This window comes from Rhinopithecus roxellana, unplaced genomic scaffold (genome assembly GCF_007565055.1).
Source record: "Rhinopithecus roxellana isolate Shanxi Qingling unplaced genomic scaffold, ASM756505v1 contig1005, whole genome shotgun sequence".
Taxonomy (NCBI): domain Eukaryota; kingdom Metazoa; phylum Chordata; class Mammalia; order Primates; family Cercopithecidae; genus Rhinopithecus; species Rhinopithecus roxellana.
In genome coordinates this window covers 937-20186 of record NW_022141518.1, presented here as the reverse complement: position 1 = coordinate 20186, position 19250 = coordinate 937, and the positions used below count along the sequence as shown (strand labels likewise).

Below are 19250 nucleotides of genomic sequence, written 5' to 3'. Positions count from 1 at the left end.
ACATAATAGATATAATAGATATAAGTGTAAAATATAGACAGAGTAGATATAATAGATATAGGTATAAAATATAGACATAATTGATATAATAGATATAGGTATAAAATATAGACAGATTAGATATAATAGATATAGGTATAAAATATAGACATAATAAATATCGGTATAAAATACAGACATAATATTTATAAGAGATATAGGTATAAAATATAGACATAACTGTTATAAAAATATAGGTATGAAATATAGACATAATAGATATAGGTTTAAAATATACACATAATAGATATAATAGATATATGTATAAGATATAGACATAATAGATATAATAGATATAGGTATAAATATACATATAATAGATATAATAGATATAGGTATAAAATACAGACATAATAGATATAATAGATATAGGAATAAAATACAGACATAATTGAAATAGGTATAAAATATAGACAAATTGATATAGAAGATATAGCTATAAAATATAGACATAATAGATATAATAGATATATGTCTAAAATATATACATAATATATACAATAGATATAGGTATAAAATATAGACATAATAGATATAATAGATAGAGGTATAAAACATAGACATAATAGACATAATAGACATAGATATAAAAAATAGTTAAAATAGATATAGGTATAAAATATAGACATATTAGATATAATAGATATAGGTATAAAATATGGACATAATAGATATCATAGATATTGGTATAAAATATAGACATAATAGATATAATAGATATAGGTATAAAATATAGACACAGTAGATATAATAGATATAGGTATAAAATAAAGACATAATAGATATAATAGATACAGGTATAAAATGTAGACATAATAGACATAATAGATATAGGTATAAAATATAGACATAATAGAGAAAGTTGTAAAATATAGACATAATAGTTATAGGTATAAAATATAGACATAATAGATATGAAAGAAATAGGTATAAAATATAGACATAATAGACATAATAGATATAGGTTTAAACTATAGACATAATAATTATAATAGATATAGGTATAAAATATAGACATAATAGATATAGGTATAAAATATTGACATAATAGATATAATAGTTATAGGAATAAAATACAGACATAATTGAAATAGGTATAAAATATAGACAAAATAGATATAAAAGATATAGGTATACAATATAGACATAATAGATATAATAGATATAGTTATAAAATATAGACCTAATAGATATAATAGATATATGTATAAGATATAGACATAATCGATATAATAGATATAGGTATAAAATATAGACATAATAGATGTAATAGATATAGGCATATAATATAGACATAATAGATATTATAGATACAGGAATAAAATATAGACGTAATTGAAATAGGTATAAAATATAGACAAAATTGATATAAAAGATATAAGTATAAAATATAGACATAATAGATATAATAAATATAGGTATAAAATATAGACATAATAGATATAATAGATATCGATATAAAATATAGACATAATAGATATAATAGGTATAGGTATGAAATATAGACATAATAGATATAATAGATATGTGTATAAGATATAGACATAAGCTTCTTATCCGAGAAAACACCAAATGGCGGATGACGCCGGTGCAGCGGGGTGGTCCGGAGGCCCTGGTGGCCCTGGGATGGGGAACCGCGGTGTCTTCCGCGGAGGTTTCGGCAGTGGCATCCGGGGCGGGGTCGCGGCCGTGGCCGGGGTCAGGGCCGAGGCCGCGGAGCTCGCGGAGGCAAGGCCGAGGATAAGGAGTGGATGTCCGTCACCAAGCTGGGACGCTTGGTCAAGGACATGAAGATCAAGTCCCTGGAGGAGATCTACCTCTTCTCTCTGCCCATTAAGGAATCTGAGATCATTGACTTTTTCTTGGGGGCCTCTCTCAAAGATGAGGTTTTGAAGATTATGCCGGTGCAGAAGCAGACCCGTGCTGGTCAGCGCTCCAGGTTCAAGGCGTTTGTTGCTATCGGGGACTACAATGGCCACGTCGGCCTGGGTGTTAAGTGCTCCAAGGAGGTGGCCACCGCCATCCGTGGGGCCATCATCCTGGCCAAACTCTCCATTGTCCCGGTGCGCAGAGGCTACTGGGGGAACAAGATCGGCAAGCCCCACACCGTCCCTTGCAAGGTGACAGGCCGCTGTGGCTCTGTGCTGGTGCGCCTCATCCCTGCACCCAGGGGCACTGGCATCGTCTCAGCGCCTGTGCCCAAGAAGCTGCTCATGATGGCTGGTATTGATGACTGCTACACCTCAGCCCGGGGCTGCATTGCCACCCTGGGCAACTTCGCAAAGACCACCTTTGATGCCATCTCTAAGACCTACAGCTACCTGACCCCTGACCTGTGGAAGGAGACTGTGTTTACCAAGTCTACCTATCAGGAATTCACTGACCACCTTGTCAAGACCCACACCAGAGTCTCCGTGCAGCGGACAGAGGCTCCAGCTGTGGCTACAACATAGGCTTTTTATACAAGAAAAATGAAGTGAATTAAGCGTGCTAAAAAAAATAAAAAAGACATAGACATAATAGATACAATAGATATAGGTATAAAATATAGACAGATACAAAAGATATAGATATAAAATATAGACATAAAAGATATGGGTATAAAATATAGACATATTAGATATAATAATTATACGTATAAAATATAGACATAATAGATATAATAGATATAGGTATAAAATATACACATAATAGATATGGATATAAAATATAGACAAAATAGATTTAATAGATATAGGTAAAAAATATAGACATAATAGATATAATAGATATAGGTACAAAATATAGACATAATAGATATCGGTATAAAATATAGACATAATAGATTTAATAGATATAGTTATAAAATATAGACATAATAGATATAATAGATATAGGTATAAAATATAGACATAATAGATATCGGTATAAAATATAGACATAATAGATTTAATAGATATAGTTATAAAACATAGACATAATGGATATAATAGATATAGTATAAAATATAGACATAATAGATATAGGTATAAAATATAGACATAATAGATATAGGTATTAAATATAGACATAATAGAAATAAGTATAAAATATAGACATAATAGATATAATAGATATAGGTATCAAATATAGACATAAGAGGTATAGGTATTAAATATAGACATAATAGGTATAATAGATATAGGTATAATATAAAGACATAATAGGTATAATAGATATAGGTTTCAAATACAGACATAATAGATATAGATGTAAAATATAGACATCATAGATTGAATAGATATAGGTATAAAATATAGACATAATATATGTAATAGATATAGGTATAAAATATAGACCTAATAGATAAAATAGATATAGGTATAAAATATAGACATAGTAGATATAGGTATAAAATATACACAAAATAGATATAGGTATAAAATATAGACATAGATATAATAGATATAGGTATAAAATATAAACATAATAGATATAATAGTGATGGGTATAAAATACAGACGTAATAGATATAATAAATATAGGTGTAAAATATAGACAGAGTGGATAAAATAGATATAGGTATAAAATATAGACATAATGGATGTAATAGATATAGGCATAATATGTAGACATAATAGATATAATAGATATAGGTATAAAGTATACACATAATAGATATATGTACAAAATATAGACAACATAGATATAGGTATAAATTATAGACAGATATAACAGATATAGGTATAAAATATAAACATAATAGATATAGTAGAGATCTGTATAAAATATAGACGTAATAGATATAATAGATATAGGTGTAAAATATAGACATAGTAGATATAATAGATATAGGTATAAAATATAGACACAATGGATATAATATATATAGGTATAAAATATAGAAATAATAGATAAAATAGATATAGGTATAAAATATAGACATAATAGATATAGGTATTAAATACAGACATAATAGATATAATAGAAATAGGTATAAAATATAGACATAATAGATATAGGTATAAAATATAGACATAGATATAATAGATATAGGTATAAAATATAAACATAATAGATATAATAGAGATGGGTATAAAATATAGACGTAATAGATACAATAGATATAGGTGTAAAATATAGACATAGTAGATATAATAGATATGGGTATAAAATATAGAAATAATAGATATAATAGATATAGGTATAAAATATAGACATAATTGAAATAGGTATAAAATATAGAGAGAAAAGATAAAAAACATATAGGTATAAAATATAGACATAATAGATACAATAGGTATAGGTATGAAATATACACATAATAGGTATACTAGATATATGTATAATATATAGACATAATAGATACAATAGATATAGGTATGAAATACAGACATAATAGATATAATAGATACAGATATAAAATATAGATAAAATAGATATAATAGTTAGAGATAAAAATATAGACATAATAGATATAGATATAAAATATAGACATAATAGATTTCATAGATATAGGCATAAAATATAGACATAATACATATAACAGATATAGGTATAAAATATAGACATAATAGATATCGGTATCAAATATAGACAAAATAGATATAGGTATAAAATATAGACATATATATAATAGATATAGGTATAAAATATAAACATAATAGATATAATAGAGATGGGTATAAAATATAGACGTAATAGATGTAATAGATATAGGTGTAAAATATAGACATAGTAGATATCCTATATATAGGTACGAAATATAGACATAATTGATATAATAGATATAGGTATAAAATATATATATAATGGATATAAGAGATACAGGTATAAAATATAGATATAATTTATATAGGTGTTCAATTTAGACATAGATATAATAGAAATAGATATAAAATATAGACATAATAGACATAATAGATATAGGTATCAAATATAGACATAATAATTATAATAGATATAGGTATAAAATATAGACTTAATAGATATAGGTACAAAATATAGACATAATGGTTATAATACATATAGGTATGAAATATAGACATCATAGATACAATAGATATAGATTTACAACAAAGACATAATAGATATAATAGATATAGGTATAAGTTATAGACATAATGGATATAATAGATAAAGGTATAAAATATAGACATAATAGCTTTAATAGATATAGGTATAAAACATTGATATAATTGATATAATAGATATAGGTATAAAATACAGACATAGTAGATATAATAGATATAGGTATAAAATATAGACATAATAGATATTATAGATATAGGTATAAAATATAGACAGAGTAAATATAGTAGATATAGGTATAAAATATAGACATAACTGGTATAAATATATAGGTATGAAATATAGACATAATAGAGGTAGAAACTATACACATAGCAGATATAATACATATATGTATAAGATATAGACATAATAGATATAATACATATAGGTATAAAATATAGATGTAATAGATATAATAGATATAGGTATAAAATACAGACATAATAGATATAATAGATACAGGAATAAAATACAGACATAAAAGAAATAGGTATAAAATATAGACAAAATAGATATAAAAGATATAGATATAAAATATAGACATAATAGATATAATAAATATAGGTATAAAATATAGATATAATAGATATAATAGATAGAGGTATAAGATATAGACATAAGAGATATAATACATATAGTTACAAAATATAGACATAATAAATATAATAGATATATGTAACAGATATAGACATAATCGATATAATAGATATAGGTATAAAATATAGACATAATAGATATAATAGATATAGGTATAAAATATAGACATAATAGATATAATATGTATAGGTATAAAATATAGACATAATAGATCTAATAGATATAGGTATAAAATACAGACATAATAGATATAAGAGATATAAGTATAAAATATAGACATAATAGATATACGTATAAAATACAGACAAAATAGATATGACAGATATAGGTATAAAATATATACATAATGTATATAATAGATATAGATATAAAATATAGACATAATAGATATAAAAGATGTAGGTATCAAATATAGACATAATAGATATAATAGGTATAGGTATAAAATATAGATAAAAGAGATATAATAGATATAGGTACAAAATATAGATATAATAGCTATAGGTATAAAATACAGATATAATAGATATAATAGATATGGCATAAAATATAGACATAATAGATATAATAGATATAGGTATAAAATACATACAAAATAGATATAGGTATAAAATATAGACATAACAGATATAATAGATATACGAATAAAATATAGACATAATAGATATAGGTATACAATATAGACATAATAGATATAGGTATTAAATATAGACATAACAGATATAATAGAAATAGGTATAAAATATAGACCTAATAGATATAATAAGTATAGTTTTAAAATAAAGGCAAAATAGATATAAAAGATATAGGTATAATATATAGACATAATAGATATAATAGATTTAGGTATAAAATATAGACATAAAAGACATAATATGTATAGGTAATAATATAGACATAATAGATATAATAAATACAGGTATAAAATACAGACATAATAGATATAATAGATATAAGTATAAAATATAGATATAATAGATATACGTATAATAAACAGACAAAATAGATATAACATATATAGGTATAAACTATAGACATGATATATGTAATAGATAAAGATATAAAATATAGACATAATAGATACAATAGATATAGGTATAAAATAGAGACATAACAGATATAATAGATATAAGTATAAAATATAGATATAATAGATATAATAGATGTAGGTATAAAATATAGATATAATAGTATAGTTATAAAATATAGACACACAAGTTATAATAGATATAGGTAAAAAATATAGGCAAAACAGATATAATTGTTACAGGTATAAAATATAGACATAATAGATATAGATATAAAATATAGACATAATAGATATAGGTATAAAATATAGACATATAAGATATAATAATTATAGGTATAAAATATAGACATAATAGATATAATTGATATAGGGATAAAATATAGACAAAATACATATAATAGTTACAAGTATAAAATATAGATCTAATAGATATAGATATAAAAGATAGACATAATAGATTTAATAGATATATGTATAAAATATAGACATAATAGATAAAACCGATATAGGTATAAAATATAGACATGATAGATATAGGTATAAAATATAGACAAAATAGATATAGGTATAAAATAAAGACATAGATATAATAGATATAGGTAAACAATATAGACATAATAGATACAATAGATATAGACATAACTGATATAATAGATATTGCTTTAAAATATAGCCATAATAGATATAGGTATAAAATACAGACATAATAGATACAATAGATATAGGTATAAAATATAGACGTAATAGATATAATAGAGGTATAAAATATAGTCAATATGTATAAAAGACATAGGTATGAAATATAGACATAATAGATATAAGAGATATAGATATAGAATATAGATATAATAGATATAATACGTATAGGTATAAAATATATATATAATAGATATAGGTATAAAATAAAGACATAATAGTTATAATAGATGTAGGTATCAAATATAGGCATCATAGATATAGGTATAAAATATAGACATAACAGATATAATAGATATAGGTGTAAAATATAGACATAAAAGATATAATAGATATAGGTATAAAATATAGACATAATATATATAATAGATATAGACATAATAGATATAATCGATATAGGTAAAAAATATAGACATAAAAGATATAATAGATATAGTTATAAAATATAGACATAATATATACAACAGATAGAAGTATAAAATATAGACATAAGAGATATAATAGAGGTATAAAATATAGACATAAGAGATATAATAGAGGTATAAAATATACACATAATAGATATAATAGATATAGGTGTAAAATATAGACATAATAGATATAATAGATAGAGGTATAAAATATAGAAAAATATAATAGATAGAGGTATAAAATATAGACATAATACGTACAAAAGATATAGGTATAAAATATAGACTTAATAGGTATAATAGATATAGGTATAGAATATTGACATCATAGATATAAGAGTTATTGGTATAAAATATAGATGTAATAGATACAGGTATAAAATATAGATATAATAGATAAAATCGATATAGGTATAAAATATAGATATAATAGATATAGGTATAGAATATAGTTTTAATAGATATAATATATATAGGTATTAAATAGAGATATAATAGATATAGGTAAAAAATATAGATATAATAAATAGAGGTATAAAATATAGATATAATAGATATAAAATATAAATATGATAGATATAATAGATATAGTTATAAAATATAGATGTAATACATATAGGTATATAACGTAGTTATAATAGATATAATAGATATAGGTATAAAATATAGATATAATTGATATAATAGATATAGATATAAAATATAGGCATTGTAGATATAATAAATATAGGTATAAAATAGAGACATAACGGATATAATAGATATGGGTATAAAATATAGACATAATAGATATAGATATGGGTATGAAATATAGACATAATAGATATAATAGTTATAGGTATTAAATATAGACATAATAGATATAATAGATATAGGTATAAAATACAGACATAATCGATATAATAGATACAGGTATAAAATATAGACATCATAGATATAATAGATATAGGTATAAAATATAGACATAGTTGATATAATCGATATATACTTAATAGATATAATAGATATAGGTATGAAATATAGACATAATAGATATAATAGATTTCCCTATAAAATATAGACATAATGGATATAACAGATATAGGTATAAAATATAGACATAATAGCTATAGCTATAAAATATAGACATAATAGATATAATAGACAGAGGTATAAAATAAAGACATAATAGATATAATATATATAGTTATAAAATATAGCAATACTAGAAATAATAGATATTGGTATAAAATATATATATAATAGATATAGGTAAAAAATATAGACATAATAGATATAATAGAGGTATATAATATAGACATAATTGATATAATAGATATAGGTATAAAATATAGACATAAAGTTTATAATAGATATAGGTATAAAATATAGACATAAAAGACGAATAGATATAGGTAAAAAACGTAGACATAATAGATATAGGTATAAAATATAGATATGATAGATATTATAGATATAGGTATAAAATATTGACATAATATATATAATAGACATAGGTATGAAATATACACATAATAGATATAATAAATATAGTTATAAAATATAGACATAATGGACATAATAGAGGTATAAAATATAGACATAATAGATATAATATATAGAGGTATAAAATATAGACATAATAGATATAATAGAGAGAGGTATAAAACATAGACAGAATAGATATAATAGAGAGAGGTATAAAACAGTTATAATAGATATAATAGATATAGGTATGAAATACGGATATAAGAGATACAATAGATAGAGGTATAAAATATAGATATAAGGGATATAAGAGAGGTATAAAATATAGACAATACGTATAAAAGATATAGGTATAAAATATAGACATAATAGATATAATAGATATAAGCATAAAATATAGACATAATAGATATTGTTATAAAATATAGCTTTAATAAATATAACAGGTACGGGTAAAAAATATAGATATAATAGATAAAATAGATATACGTTTAAAATATAGACAGATATAACAGACAGAGGTATAAAACATAGATATAATACATAAAATAGATAGAGGTATAAAATATAGATATAAGAGATTCAATAGATAGAGGTATGAAATATAGACATAAGAGATATAATAGAGGTGTAAAATATAGACCTAAGAGATATCATAGATATTGGTATAAAATATAGACATAATATATATAATAGAAATAGGTATAAAATATAGACAAAATAGATATAGGTATAAAATATAGGCATAATATATATAATAGATAGAGGAATAAAATATAGACATAATGGATATCATAAATATAGGTATAAAATATAGACATAGTAGATATAGTTATAAAATATAGATACAATAAATATAATAGATATAGGTATAAAATATAGATATAATAGATACAATAGATATGGGAATAAAATATAGACTTAAGAGATATAATAGATATAGGTATAAAATATAGACATTAATTATACAGATATAAAATATAGAAAATAGATAAAATAGATATAGGTATAAAATATAGACATAATATATATAGGTATAAAATACAGATATAATAGATAAAATAGATATAGGTATAAAATATAGACATAATAGATGTAGGTATAAAATATGGACATAATAGATATAATAGATATAATTATAAAATATAGACATAACTAGATAAAGGTATAAAATATAGACACAATAGATATCATTGATATAGGTATAAAATATAGACAAACAGATATAATAGATATAGGTATAAAATAAAGACATAATAGATATATTAAATATAGGTATAAAATATAGACATAATAGACATAATAGATACAGGTAAAAAATATAGACATAATAGATATAGGTATAAAATATAGACATAATAGATATTATAGATAAAGGTAAAAATGTAGACATAATAGATATAATAGATAAAGGTATATAATATAGACATAATAGATATAATAGATATACATATAAAATATAGACATAACAGATATAATAAATATAGCTATAAAATATAGATGTAATAGATATAATAGATATAGGTATAAAATATACACATAATGGATATCATAGACAGTTAAAAATATAAATATCATAGATATAATAGATATAGGTATAAAATATAGACATAATAGATATAATAGATATAGGTATAAAACATAGACATAATAGATATAGGTATAAAATATAGACGAAATAGGTATAATAGATAGAGGTATAAAATATAGACATAATAGGTATAGGTACAAAATATAAACATAATAGATATAATAGATATATGTATAAAATATAGACATAATAGATATAGTTATAAAATATAGACATAATAGATATATATAGTTCTAAAATACAGATATAGGTATAAAATACAGATATAATAGATATGGGTATAAAATATAGATATAATATATATAGGTATATAATATGGACATAATCGATATAACAGATATAGGTATAAAATATAGACATAATAGATATAATAGATACAGGTATAAAATATAGATATAATAGATATAGGTATAAAATATAGATATAATAGATATAATAGATATAGGTATAAAATACAGATATAATAGATATAGTATATAACTAGAGATATAACAGTTTTATAATAGACATAGGTATAAAACATCCGAAGTAATAGCTAGCTATAGTCATACTAGATATATACTGAGGTAATAATAGATATATAGGTATTAAAATATAACTATAATTAGATATATATATATAGGTCTAAAATATCGACTTAAGAGATTAATAGACAGTTCTAAAATCTAATATCATAGCTATACTAGGATCTTAGGTATACACATATAGACATCATAGATACAGGTATTTAAAAATATCGACATAAAAATAATAATAGATAAAGGTATATAAAATCTAGACATATAGATATAGGTATAAAATACAGAAATAAACGACATAGGTAAAAAATATAGATATAATATATATATAGATATAGGTATAAAATATAGATATAGTGGATACGATAGATATAGGTATAAAATATAGACATAATAGATATAATAGATACAGGAAATAAACTATAAGAGTAATAGATATCGTAGATAAAGACATAAAATATAGACATTAAAAGATATAATAGATATTTGGAATAAATATAGACATAATAGATAAAGGATAAAATATAGACATAATGGATAAATAGATATAGGTATAAAATATAGAATTAAGAGGTATAATAGATAAGTATAAAATATAGCCATACTTATGATATCATCGATATAGTATTAAAATATCGACATAAGAGATATAGCTATAAAATATTAACATAATAGATATATAGATATAGGTAAAAAATATAGACATAAGAGATATAATAGATATAGGTATAAAATATACACATAATATAATAATACAGGTATAAAATATAGACATAATATATATAGTTATAAAGTATAGACATTATAGATATAATAGATATCGGAATAAAATATAGACATAATACATGCAAGAGATATATGTATAAAATATAAAAATAATAGAAACAATAGATATAGGTATAAAATATAGACATAATAGATATAATAGATATAGGTATAAAATATAGACATAATAGATATAATAGATATAGGTATAAAATATAGACATAATAGATATAGGTATAAAATATTGACATAAAGATATAATAGATATAGTTATAAAATATAGACGTAATAGATATTACAGATATAGGTATAAAATATAAATATAATAAATATAATTGATATGGGTATAAAATACAGACATAGTAGATATAATAGTTATAGTTATGAAATACAGACATAATAGACATAATAGATATAGGTATAAAATATAGACGAATTGATATGATAAATATAGGTATGAAATATAGACATAATAGATATGATAGATATAGTTATAAATATAGACATAATAGATATAATAGATATAGGCATAAAATGTAGACATAATAAATATAGATATAGGTATAAAACATAGACATATTAGATATAGTTGATACAGGTATAAAATACAGATATAATAGATATGGGTATAAAATATAGATATAATAGATATAATGGATGTACGTATAAAAATATGTATAATAGATACAGGTGTAAAATATACCCAAAAGATATAAAGATATAAGTATAAATTATAGACATAATAGATATAATAGATATAGGTATAAAATATAGACATAATAGATACAAAAGATATAGGTATAAAATATAGATATAGATATAATGGAAATAGGTACCAAATGGAGATATAATAGATATAGGTATAAAATATAGATATAGTGGATACAATAGATATAGGTATAAAATATAGACATAATAGGTATAATAGATATAGGAATAAAATATAGACGTAATAGATATAATAGATAAAGATATAAAATATAGACATAATTGATATAATAGATATTGGTATAAAATATAGACATAATAGATATAGGTATAAAATATAGACAGGATGGATATAATAGATATAGGTATAAAATATAGAAATAAGAGGTATAATAGATATAGGTATAAAATATAGACATAATAGATATCATAGATATAGGTATAAAATATAGACATAAGAGATACAGCTATAAAATATTAACATAATAGATATAATAGATATAGGTAAAAAATATAGACATAAGAAATACAATAGATATAGGTATAAAATATAGACATAATAAATATAATCAATACAGGTATAAAATATAGACATAATATATATAGTTATAAAGTATAGACATTATAGATATAATAGTTATCGATATAAAATATAGACATAATACATGCAAAAGATATATGTATAAAATATAGAAATAATAGAAACAATACATATACGTATAAAATATAGACATAATAGATATAATAGATATAGTTATAAAATATAGACATAATCGATATCATATATATAGGTATAAATTAGACATAATTGATATGATAGATATAGGTATAAAATATAGACATAATAGATATAAAACATACAGGTATAAAATATAGACATAATATATATAATAGATTTAGGTATAAAATATAGACATAATAGATATAATAGATACAGGTTCAAAATATAGATATAATAGATATAATAGATATATATGTATAAAAAAACAGATATAATGGATACAGGTATAAAATATAGACATAACAGATATAATAGAAAAAGTTAAAATAGATATACGTATAAAATATAGACATAATTGATATAGTCATAAAATATAGATAAAAAAGATATAATAGATATTGGTATAAAACAGATATACTAGATATAATTACAAAATATAAATCTAATAGATATAATAGATATAGGTATTAAATATAGATATAAGAAATATAGGTATAAAATGTAGTTATAATAGTTATAGGCATAAAGTATAGACATATTATATATAATAGATATAGATAGAAATATAGACATAATAGATATGGTTAAAAAATATAAACATAATAGATATAAGAGATATAGGTATAAACTGTAGACATAAGAAATATAATAGATACAGGTATAAAATATAGACATAATAGACATAATATGTAGGTATACAATATAGACATAATAGACATAACAGATATAGGTACAAAATATAGACATAATAGATATAATAGATATAGGTAAAAAATATAGACAAAATACTTATAGGTGAAAAATACAGACATAATAGATATAATAGATATATGTATAAAATATAGAAATAATAGATATAATAGATATAGGTATAAAATATAGACATAATAGATATAATAGATATAGGTATAAAATATAGACATAATAGATATAATAGATATAGGTATAAAATATAGACAGAATAGAGATAGGTATAAAATATAGACATAATAGATATAATAGATATAGGTGCTAAATATAGGCATAGTAGATATAATAGATATAGGTATAAAATATAGACATAATAGATACAGGTATAAAATATGGACAAAATAGATATAGGTATAAAATACAGACATAATAGATATAATAAATACAGGTATAAAATATAGACTTAATATATATACGTATAAAATATAGACATAATAGTCATAATAGATATAGGTATAAAATCTAGAAATAATAGATATAATAGATATAGGCATAAAATATAGGCATAATAGATATAATAGATAGAGGTATAAAATATAGACATAACAAATATATTTGATAGAGTTATAAAAGATATACATAATAGATAGAGGGACAAAATATTGACAAAATAGATATAATAGATATATATATCAAATATAGACATAATAGATATAGGTATAAAATATAGACAAAATCGATATAATAGATATAGGTATTAAATATAGACATAATAGATATAGGTATAAAATATAGACAAAATAGATATAGGTATAAAATATAGACATAATAGATACAGGTATAAAATATAGACATAATAGATATAATAAATATAGGTATAAAATATATACTTAATAGATATAATAGATAGAGGTATAAAATATAGACATAATAAATATAATTGATAGAGTTATAAAATATAGACATAATAGATATAACAGATAGAGGAATAAAATACAGACATAATAGATATAATAGATATAGGTATAAAATACAGACATAATATAGGTATAAAATATATAATAGATATAGATATAATATATAATAGATATAATGGATATAGTTATTAAATATAGATATAATAGATATAGGTATAAAATATAAATATAGTGGATATAATGAATATAGGCATAAAAAATAGACATAATAGATATAACAGATAAAGGTGTAAAATATAGACATAATAGATATAGGTATAAAGTATAGACAGAATAGATACAAAAGATATAGGTATAAAATATAGACATAAGAGGTATAGTCGATAAAGTTATAAAACATAGACATAATAGATATAATAGATATAGGTATAAAATATAGACAGAATAGATATGGGTATAAAATATATACGTAATAGATATAATAGATGTAGGTATAAAATATCGACATAAGAGATATAATAGTTATAGGAATAAAATATAGACATACATATAATCGATACAGGTATAAAATATAGACATCATAAATATAGGTATAAAGTATTGACATAATAGATATAATAGATATAGGTATAAAATATAGACATAAGAGATATAATAGATATAGGTATAAAATATAGACATAATAGATATAAAAGATACAGGTATTAAATATAGACATAATAGATATCATAGATAAAGGTATAAAATATAGAAATAATAGATATAGGTATAAAATATAGACATAATAGAAATAAAAGACAAAGCTACAAAATATAGACATAATAGATATCATAGATAAAGGTATAAAATATACACATAATAGCGGTATAAAATATAGATATAATAGATATAACAGATATAGGTACAGAATATAGACATAATAGACATAAGAGGTATAGGTATAAAATATAGACATAATAGATATAATAGGTATAGGTTTAAAATATAGACAATACATGTAGAGATAAAAAATATCGAAAATAGTTATAATAGATGTAGGTATCAAATATAAACATAATAGTTATAGGTATAAAACATAGACATAATAGATACCATAGATATAGGTATAAAATATTGACATAATAGATATAATAGATATAGGTATAAACTATAGACATAATAGATATAATACATATAGGTATAAAATATAGACATAATAGATATAATAAATACAGGCATTAAATACAGATATAATAGATATAATGGATATACGTATAAAATACAGATATTATAGATATAATAGATATAGGTATAAAATATAGATATAATACATACAGGTATAAAATATGAATATAATTGATATAATCGATATAGGTATAAAATATAGATATAATATATATAGGTATAAAATATAGACATCATCGATATAATAGATATAGGTATAAAATATAGACATAATAGATATAAATATAAAATATAGATAAAATTGAATATATAGAGGTATAAAATATAGACATAATAGATATAGGCATAAAATATATACAAAATAGATATAAGAGATATAGTTATAAAATATAGACATAAAAGATGTAATAGATACAGGTATTAAATATAGACATAATAGATATAGTTATTAAATATAGACATAACAGATATAGGTATAAAATATAGACATAGACTCGGAAAGGGGAACATCACGCACTGGGGCCTATCATGGGGAGGGGGGAGGGGGGAGGAGGGAGGGATTGCATTGGGGAGTTATACATGATATAAAAGATGAATTGATGGGTGCTGACGAGTTGATGGGTGCAGCACACCAACATGGCATAAGTATACATAAGTAACAAACCTGCACGTTATGCACATGTAAACTAGAACTTAAAGTATAATAAAAAAAAATAAAGAAAGAAAAAAAAAATAAAATAAAATCAGAATTCAAAAAATAAAATAAAATCAAATAAATAAAATATAGACATAATAGATATAGGTATAAAATATAGACATACTAGATATAATAAATATAGGTATAAAATATAGACGTAATAGATATAGGTATAAAATATAGACATAATAGTTACAATAGATGTACGTATGAAATATAGACATGATAGATATAATAGACATAGGTATAAATTATAAACATAATAGGTATAATTGATATAGGTATAAAATATAGACCTAATAGATATAATAGATACAGGTATAAAATGTAGATATAATAGATATAGGTATAATATATAGACATAATAGATATAATAGATATAGTTATAAAACATAGAAATAATAGATATAGGTACAATATTTAGACATAATAGATACAATAGATGTAGGTATAAAATATAGACATAATAGATATAATAGATATAGGTATAAAACATAGCCGTAATAGATATAATAGATATAGGTATAAAATATAGACATAATACATATAGGTATAAAATACAGACATTTTAGGTATAATAGGTATAAAATATCTATAATAGATAAAATAGATGTTCGTATAAAAAATAGATATAATAGAAACAGGTATAAAATATAGACAATAGATATAATAGATATAGCAATAAAATATAGATATAATAGATATAATAGACATAGGTTTACAATATAGACATAATAGACATAATAGATACAGGTATAAAATATAGTCATAATAGATATAATAGATATAGGTAAAAAATGTAGACATAACAGACATAGGTTCAATATATAGACATAATAGATATAATAGATATAGGTATTAAATATAGACATAATAGATATAGGTATAAAATATAGACATCATAGATATACGTATAAAATATCGACATAATAGATATGATAGATATAGGTATAAAATACAGACATAATAGATATAATAGATATAGGAATAAAATACAGACATAATAGATATAATAGATATAGGTATAAAATACAGACAGAAGTGATATAGGTATAAAATACAGACATAATAGATATAATAGATATAGGTATAAAAAATACACATAATAGATATAATAGATATAGGTATAAAATATTGGCATATTAGTTATAATAGATATAGGTATAAAATATAGACATAATAGATATAATAGATAAAGATATGAAATATAGACATAATAGGTATAATAGATATTGTTATAAAAAATAGACATAGTAGATATGGGTATAATATTTGGACATAATAGATATAATAGATATAGGTATAAAATGTAGACATAAAGATATAATAGATATACATGTAAAATATACACAAAACAGATATAATAGATATAGGTGTGAAATATAGACATAATAGATGAAGATATAAAATATAGACATAATATATATAATGGATATAGATATAAAATATAGACAAAACATATAGTTTTAAAATATAGACATAATAGATATAGATATAGGTGTAAAATATAGACATATACATAGTTATAAAATATAGACATAATAGTTATAATAGGTATAGGTATAAAATATAGACATAATAGATATAGGTATAATATGCAGACATAATAGATATAATAGATATAGGTATAAAATAGAGACATAACAGATATAATAGATATAGGTATAAAATATAGACTCAATAGATATAATAGATACAGGTAAATTTATAGATATAATAGATATAGGTATGAAATAAAGATGTAATAGATATAATAGTTATATGTATAAAAAAGGATAAAACAGATAGAGGTATAAAACACAGACAATAGATATAATAGATATAGGTATAAAATATAGATATAATAGATATAATTATAAAATATAAATATAATAGTTATAATTGATATAGGAAAAAAATATAGATATAATGGATATAGGTATAAAATATGGTTATAATAGGTATAATTATAAAATATGGATATAATAGATATAATAGATATAGGCCTAAAATATAGACATAATAGATATGATAGATATATGTATAAATAGAGATATAATAGATATAATGGATACAGGTATCAAATATAGATATAATAGATATAGGTATAAAATATAGATATAGTGGATATAATAGATATAGGCATAAAATGCAGACATAATAGATATAATAGGTATAGGTATAAAATATAGACATAATAGATATAATAGATAAAGATATAAAATATAGA

The 19250-nt window shown here is 20.9% G+C and overlaps 1 pseudogene across 1 annotated transcript; it reads left to right on the top strand.

Annotated features, from left to right (window-relative positions):
* The first annotated feature begins 1607 nt into the window (after positions 1-1607).
* Positions 1608-2492, top strand: LOC115895704 (annotated as a pseudogene). Its single transcript, XR_004055846.1, has one exon. The product of XR_004055846.1 is annotated as a 40S ribosomal protein S2 pseudogene (transcript).
* Positions 2493-19250: the final 16758 nt, after the last annotated feature.